The 9026-nt window shown below is 34.4% G+C and overlaps 1 long non-coding RNA gene across 1 annotated transcript; it reads left to right on the forward strand.

The window, feature by feature from the left end:
* Positions 1-7073: 7073 nt before the first annotated feature.
* LOC135768111 (uncharacterized) lies at positions 7074-8114 on the forward strand. The gene is made up of 3 exons (XR_010542078.1): positions 7074-7151; positions 7231-7324; positions 7394-8114. It is a non-coding gene; the product is annotated as an uncharacterized lncRNA (long non-coding RNA).
* Positions 8115-9026: the final 912 nt, after the last annotated feature.

The following is a 9026-nucleotide window of genomic DNA, read 5'->3' on the forward strand; positions in this document are numbered from 1 at the left end:
CCATGTTTTTTACTGTAGTAAAACCATTGTTACTTTTCACAGGGGAAAATATATTCATAATTCATATGTTTACAATCATATATAAAATCTATGATTATTTTGACTATATTAATTATTTTAGATTGTTTTAGATTATTTTAAATAAAATTGTGTGTATTTTCGTTGAGACACATATAATATTGGACTTAAATGGGGTAAAATGGGTTCGTATTAATTATTTAATTAATTAATTTGATCTGTTTTGTAATCACGCACTTCTAAGCCGATTATAAAACGTTGATTTTGCCAGAAAATATTAGTTTATAATGTTATTTCTCATTTAAAAACTTTTAAGTTCTCTGACGTTTCCATGGTGACTCGTGAAATCTGCGATCCATTGACAATGCCTTTATGTTGTTACCGTGAGCGCGCGTTAACTCTGGGTTACTTTCAGCGAGTTGATTGACCTAACTCTTAAACTGTGTTTTGGAACCGACATACCCCGAGTAAGCAAGTTTGGGGTTGATCAACCCAAAGTTCGGGGTTAATCTGATGGTAAGTTAACCCTGCTTTCTGGAATACACCCCAGGTGGTTGTTTGTGAAAGCTTTATATACAAAATTTATAGGGCCTAGCCATTTTCATTATTTCACAGCCTTATTATACATCAAAGTATAATATGACATTGACAAAATATTAAATAATTTTAATCTGATAGCCTGACAGTATTGTGGCAGTATCAGGACATACTTGTGTCAGTTGCGAAAGGCAGGATGATGGGCCTATTTGTGAAAAAGTCCAGGGCTGGTTTTTAGCCCCAGTCCGTCCCGGTTTAAAGCGAACGAAGTGTGAGCCGTCATTTTTAACCGTCTGTTAAAAAATTACACTGTAAACATTAATTACAGCTTTAACTTGTTTTAAACTTTGCAAATAAAGATATAAGCAGGATAATCCACAGCTAGCCATGCATTTAAGGAATTTAATGCACGACGTAGAGGCGAAGAACCACCCTTATGCTACATATATTTTCAACTTCAAAAACAAATATTTTATAAAATTAACTTGTATTTATTTACCATATATTACAAATACATTTTCTTTCTGTATGGGATAATGTGTGCAGTATGCATAGAACTGTGCTGGTAAAGTGTACAATAAACATTTTGTAAAACTAATAATAAAAATAATAACTAATAATATAAACTGCAACATCGGCTGCGCATCGGGTGAAGATCATAAATATTAAAAAAGCGTCTGCTACGATTACAAGTCATCATTCTATATGTGACATTTCAGCACTTGACAGACGGATAGCGAGCGACTAGTAAGTAGCACTTAAAGCACGCTACGTGGAATCGTATTTGAGTCCATCTTTGAGAAACGCACGTGAAAGAATTCGTCAAGTAGCTTCTAGAAAGCGCTCTTAAAGGCGGAGTCCATGATGTTTGAAAGCCAATGTTGATATTTGAAATCACCTAAACAAACACGCCCCTACCCCAATAGAATCTGGACCTTCTCTTGATAGACCCGCCCCACACATACGCAACCCGGCATTTGATTTGATTTGATTGGCTATAAGTGTGTTTTGGTAGTCGGCCCGTCTCCTTTTCCAAACCGTTTTTCAAACATCGTGGACTCCGCCTTTAAGTGCTAAGATCAATCGTTATCGGGGAACTCAGCCCAGCCAGTTTTTAGGACCATGAAAGCAGCCATATAGACACAAGTTAATTGTGTAAAAATAACAGGTTTTTACACACAAAACAGGGGCGTTGCTAGACAAAACTCTACTGGGGCACAGGCCCCCCATTTTTTTGTTGACTGTTTTTTGAAAGCCTTCTGTGTGCAAGAAGTGTGCAACACTTCTATACAATGTCCTTGCTTAACCCACTATTCTACAGTGCAACAGGTACTGCGAAAGATACATACAAGTGTAATCTTCATCATACCTAACATTATTAACTGTGCTGTGTGCACAAGAAATGTGAACAAAAAAATCTCTGCATGACTGAATCAGACATGTTCAAACATACCCTGGTGAAAAAATTGTATGCTAAATATATTTAATTTTGATATACTTAAGTATACTTGCAGTCACACTAATGACCAGTATACTTAAAGTGTGCTATTGATTAGTTTATTTAAAGAGTGCTATTTTGGAACAACTATTTTTGTACTTAATATATTTTAGTTGTATATTAATTGTAACAAAGTACAACTTTAAGTGTATTTAGTGTACTTTTGTGTGCTAAAGTGGAACAACTTTAAGTGTACTTGGTACAATTTAAGCACATGACTGTGTTTGTGCTAAATTCATGCTTGATAAGTGGATTTAGAGTGTGTTTTATTTATGTAAGGAGTAGGGGAGACCGGGGTTGGTTGTCACAATTTTTACTCATGCATGAATTGCTCATCTTCAAAAAATCTCTCAGCAGTAATTCCTACATGAAATGAAACTTTGGAGTCTTGGCTTTAAATGTGTATACTTTTTACTTTTCGAATGTATTGTAACATGAAGTAATTAACCATCAAAGACACTCTGACACAATATGACAACCAACCCCATCACGGGGTTGGTTGCCACAGGGTATGGGGTTGGTTGTCCCTATAGAGGTTCAATAGGATTTCAGTGATAAATTGGGATGTGAAAAGATAATGTGTAATTTTTGTTTTTTAAGCTAGAAATTGCAAATAAGTTTTAATATGAATCAACCGCTATGATAGTTGTTATTAATGCCCATTATGTTTAAACAATGGGTTTAAAGTGGGTGATCAGTTACTTGAATAGGTTTTATGCCCAGCTGCACTATGAACTTCAGCCAGATCCTTGTTTCCTGTCTGCCATTATTGGACAAACTGATTAATCCAGGTGTGTCTGATTATTGTTGTTGTGACTACTGAGGTCAGGCACACCTGGATTAATCAGTTTGTCCAATAATGGCAGACAGGAAACAGGAAGCTGTCTGAAGTTCAGGAAGTAGTGCAGCTGAGCATTATGTTTAAGTTAATTAATGTGTACAGCTGAAAGCGGTATGCATTTGACACAAAAACTATTAAAAAAAAAACTCATTCCCCTTACGAAAATTAACCATGTTTTTTTGTGGTAAAAGTTTAGTAACCATGTTTTTTTGGTGTATTTATTATTAGCAAAACCAAGTTTATTTTGTGGTAAAACACAGTTAATTGGTTTATCCAATGCTTGCTTATAGTGAAGTTAAAGTGTACCTTATTATGTTGATAGTATATTACAAATGTATACATCTACAATATAAAATGTAACTGAATATACTGCTCTCTCGTAATTTTAAGCCTGCGTTATTTCTCCATAAAATAATATACATTTGTACACCCCATATACTTTCAAAATGTACTTAAAATATACTGTTTCTAAAGAATACTAAATAATGTATTTTAGAAATATACTGTCAGTGCATTATTATAATGATAACTTTAAGCATACCGATAAAGTGTATACCTAAAATACATTTTAAAATAAGTTTAAATTTAGTATACTTTAGAAAAATATACTTAAAGTTTTGTGCAATTTTTTAAGTATAATTTTAGAATATATACTAAAGTATAATTATTTTGAAGTATGTTAAAAGTTTAATTGTAAAAAATACGTGCAAATATGTTGTAAGCATACTTTAAATATGTTTAAAGAAATTACATTGCAATAGTACATTACAAATATACTTACAAAGAAAAGTTAAATATACTTGAAATACAATAGAGTATATTTGTTTTTCACCAGGGTATGGGTGAGTCTTTAAAATCAAGACCATATCTGAGTGGAGGTCCTCTTGCAAAACAAAAACCTTACCCTAATACGTTTAAAAAACACGTCATTTTATAAACATAATCCATTAGGCGCATGCGTGATCAGTTCTGCGTTATTGACTCCTTGTTTAAGAAACTGCAACTGAAAAAAAGCTTATAAATGAGCACCGTATAATATAGTTGCGAAACAACATCTAAAGTGCATTACAACACCAAATAGTTCAGAATAAACCTATATTATTCAATTCTAATATTGTTAAGATGTTTTATAGTAAACTTAAGCTGGGCGTATACAGTGCGAATTCTGACAGTCTGAACATCAGAGCTCTCACACACAACACGAGTGAGTTTATGCGAAAATAATTTGGAAGCATTAACACACGACAAGATTTTACTGTAGCCTACTACTTCAATTCTGACATAAGCATTTTAGGTGTGTGTGTGTGTGTGTGTGTGTGTGTGTGTGTGTGTGTGTGTGTGTGTGTGTGTGTGTGTGTGTGTGTGTGTGTGGGTGGATGGACTAGGCTACTTTTCGTTGTGGCAGAAATCAAACAAGAATAGATATTGGCAAAGCTATTGGCTTAAGTGCAGAGAACAGCATGGAATTAATGTTCTTTTGCATTTCTGTTTATGCATTTCGACATTGCAATAGGTCTAGAGGGCTGTGGAGGTGAATGAATTTCCTTGCCAGCGATTTTTCGTGACTAACTAGCACAGTTTACCAACTTAATAATAGCAATATATTTACTTTGCACTGTACAATCATGATAAATTATGTAACATTGTTGCTTTTTTGATAAATATGATAGTTTAAAAACAAATTAAGTGGCATTATTTATTTGTAAATGCAGGAAGAGCAAGGTACGCTACACGTCTTTTTCCTTTATGATTAAAGTATTTAGACAAGAAATCTAAAGCCAAATATTAATTTACAAAAATAATTTAATATAAAGCACATTGTTAAGGCTTGTTAGCTCAAAAATGTATGGACCGTCGGTCAATACGGTGTCACAATATTAAGCCGTATTTGTGCACCTGTAAATTCACAAAATAAATGCCACATAAACATCGCATATTAATATATGGCATTTTTCATAGTATATAAATTAACTATAGTCACAACTATAACTATACAACTATACAAATATAGTATGAAAACAAATGAATCATTATTTAAATGAAGTTTCAGGGATAGCATATACATTTGCAGTCATTTACATTTTGTCAGAAATTGTCAATTTCATTTCAGAACGAGACATAAAAACGACATAACAATTTACATTATGCTACATAATGTGTTCCTTTGGTCGAAAATATGTATAATGTATAACACACAAAAAATATAAAACGTTTAATATAATAAAATATTAATATAACATCTTAACTCTTGTGTTCGTTGACAATTTATTTCACATTATTATACGTTTATAAAGTGTAAAACAAAGGCATAGCTTAAATTAAGCATGGACATTTTTATTCTCTGTGGACAGCCCTTTTACTATCTATTCATTTATGAAACTGTATACTGTACAGCGACTTTGGCACAGTCTGGATTACACAAAAACTCCGACATCCTTTGCACAACCTGTACTGTATATATCATGGGTCTCCGCACGAAGTCTAAGAATTTTAATATGTATTACATATCTTTAGTTGGCTTTTTTATGCATGTTAACATTGCAATGATAAAACATTAAAACAAAAGTAAATTTTACGTTAAGCCGTTTAATGCGAAAAAACACCTTTCACCGTCTACTTTAAAACAACACGCAGTCCGTTATAATTTTGAGATAGCCAAGATTACTCTATACTCCAAATATATTTTAAAATATACAAAAAGGCCAAACAAATATTTGCTGAAATTTATTTTGGAACGTTTACAAAAACATATATTTTACATCGATATATTTTTTGGCGATTTTTGTAAATTTAAATATTTTAAAAATAAATACATTTTAAAGCATTAAATATTTTTAACCCTCCATATATTTCAATCCAAGGAAATATATTCACGTCCATTGAAAGAAAAACTGTTACGAACCTGTAAACGTTTTAAAAAGGTTTAAATTAAATATTTTCAACTTCAAAAATGTACTTTATAAAATTAACTTGCATTTAGCGTATACTTAAAATATATTTTGGCAAAGAATACATTTTGTATACAAATGTATTTGCTTACCTTGGAAAACCTATATTTTGAAATATATGTTGATAAATGAAGGTTAAAACTAAATGGGCTATATTTCCAAATTAAAAAATATATTAAACTGACCATTACTTTCTACAAAATGTATTTAGTATACATTTAAAATTTATTTTTGGCCACAGAATTTTTTTTTTTTGCCGTATGGGTGTAATGGATCCATCTACACACTCAGACCATTTAAACGAGAGTTTACTCGTCTGTGACTCGTAGAAACGTTTGGTCCGTTTGGAAATATTGCCTTGTGAATGCGAACCGAACCAAAATGAAATTACAACATTGTAGCGATTTAATCCCAGGTTTCGGAACAAAGCAACAGGGTCTTCTTTTCGAGTTTATTGGCCGTCGGCAAATCAAACTTAAATGGTGCACCGGAGTTGTTTGGTGAAATAAAAAACAAACTGAACATAAAACACGTTATGTTTAAATACCTGTGATAAGCGTTTGTTGGCGTCTGATCAGTTGGTCTTCCGGACGTGTTTCCTCTTCGGCGGGCCAAACTCGACTGCAACCAGCGGCCCGGCTAAATAGTGCCAGTGTCGTTTCACGCAGGCGCAAAGCAGGTGCAGACCGACGAGTCTATTTTTTTGTCATAAGGGGGAGTACAAAACTGTAGATTATTTAAAATAATCTTACTTATTTGGACCCTTTTAGACGTAACTTGTTAGAATATTTAATCCCTTCAACTTTATATGACTCCATCATTCAAAATAATCTCACCTCTGTGCTACAAGACCTACCTTTTGCAAGTGCTACCTTTTGCAAGTAGACGTCACACTTACGTCACTACAAGCTGCGCTTGCAATGTGGTGGCAGAAAAACCTTGGAAATGAATTATACACGAGTAAAGGAGCATGATAACTCATTAGAAAATGTATTGTTGTGCTGTCCAGTGTCAGAATATAAATGCTAATATAATATTATTTTATAGAACATCGTGGTCGAAGACACATTTGAAAATAAACGTAGGTGTTTATGGTTGTGTAGCAGGGTGACTGAATTCGTTAGTGAGCATTTCATTCACCTGTGCTTAATTTAAGCCCCGCCCCTTTCTTGGTTGATATAAGGGATGTGTGTTTGTCATATGGCATGCGTCTTGGTATCGGCCTTGTGACGTCATCCGTAGTTGCCGCAGGCTTGGACTGTAAGCTGGTTTCCTCGTCTGCTGTGTGTTGGCTGCCCACGCCACACAGGTATGAGTAGCCGGTTTTATATAGCAAGAAATTGACCGCGGCTAATTATTTACATTTTGTTTTTGGGTGGCATTGATAGCATGTCATTGATAGCATGGTGTTCCTGACTGAGTTGCTTTACTGCAAGATGGTGCGCGACTGCAGAGCGGTTTGCGCGGCGGGATCGTTCTGCGGTATGTACACTTATAGCTTTTTGTGTTAATATTAAAAACAGAAACAAATATTATCTTTCTGCTCAGCAGGACTTCCCTGCATAACTGAGAGCCTCTTGGGCTAGTCGCGAGAGCGTACCAATGATGAACTGTGATCATGTATAATTGCGACTGTGTCGCTGTTTTGCCTCGACGTTTATCCCCATAGCAACCGTTGTGACTCTACTATACGTGGCTACTGGGTATTGTGTCCACTATTCCTCTGACTGTGCAACTGGTTGGGCGTTTCATCTGGCCCCAGTTTATTCACTTCCACTGGTCTGAAGCACCTCATATGTATGTTTATTTGGTTTAATTTAATGTTAATGTCAATGTGTTTTGTGGTATTGGGTCTTATTTATGTGATGTGGTTAGACCCTTGGATTATTTGACATGTGTTATTATTTTGGATTGTATTTTTGTTTTGTGTGTTTTCAATTTTTGTCTGGTTACAGGAGCTATGGGGTTTCTGGAGGATGCAAGCAACGTCGCCATTTGTGTGGTGTATTCACACTTAGTGCTGTGTGTCTTCTGACATTTTTAACCCTTCACGTGTGTGTGTGGGTATTTGTAGTGGATTATTTTGGCGAGTAGGTTTCCAAATTTGGCAGCCGGCCTGGACCTCCAGATACCTCTGCTCTTGAGATTCTTAAAATTGAGAATTGTTGTGTGTCTTGAGTAGCTTCTTCTTGATCATGTTTAAAATGCCAGTCTAAGTTTTAAAGTGAAATTTCCAACTATTTATAGAATATTGACAAATAAAACTTTTCTATTTTTCTATATTTGACTCATGTCCTCTCACCCACCCACTCGGAACGAACCTGTGTGCCCTTAGGGCTATTTCCCTGGGTTTCCAGGGTGGCGTAGTCGATCATATATTGTCATCTGGTAACAGTGTGGTAAATCTTACTCAACTCTAGTACCCACTCGGTGCCGTACTGCTACAGTTGCAATACGCCCTTTAAACGGGCAGACTGGAGTGATGAAATCATCTGGAAATCTTTTAAAAACTAGAATAGAAAATAATTAGAGGAGCTGTCCGGTCTTCTGTCGAAGTCTGTTCCCTCTGTGTGTTTATCATAGCGTTTTCATCACTTTACGTTTATAATTTATTTAGAAAGATTAAAGATTTGAATGGGTTATCCTGAAAAACAATAATATCACCTTTAAAGAACTAAACCCTAAACCACCTTTTTTAGTTCATGATCTGTAAGAATGATGCTTTATTAGTGCTGTTCATTGATTTATGTAACTTTTTTTTGACATTTGGGTATAAAGTGTTTCAATACTACAATATATGGTGAGTGCTGTCTTCAGGTTGCACTGTGGCTACTGCAGAAGCCGGTTCAAGCTCACCACACCCTTGGCAGTATAAAATCATCCCCTTTATCTCCGTTGTGGTCTGCCCACTTTACCTTACTTGCATTTTTCAAATATTGCCAGTGGGTGGAGTCAGGCTCTGTTACTCTAATAAATTTAATCAAATATTTCATTATTTTTCAGTTTTCTATTATTTCTTTTTACCTTATGTCTTAGTCTATGTCTTCTTCCTGTTTGTTCTTAAATTATTATGTTTACATACTTAATAAATATATAAACATAGCACACAAATGATGTGAAGTGTTATTAATATATAAACAGGCCTATGAATTCTTGTATGTAAACATAATATTTTTAGAACAAA

The sequence above is a fragment of the Paramisgurnus dabryanus genome, chromosome 23 (genome assembly GCF_030506205.2).
Source record: "Paramisgurnus dabryanus chromosome 23, PD_genome_1.1, whole genome shotgun sequence".
NCBI classification, from domain to species: domain Eukaryota; kingdom Metazoa; phylum Chordata; class Actinopteri; order Cypriniformes; family Cobitidae; genus Paramisgurnus; species Paramisgurnus dabryanus.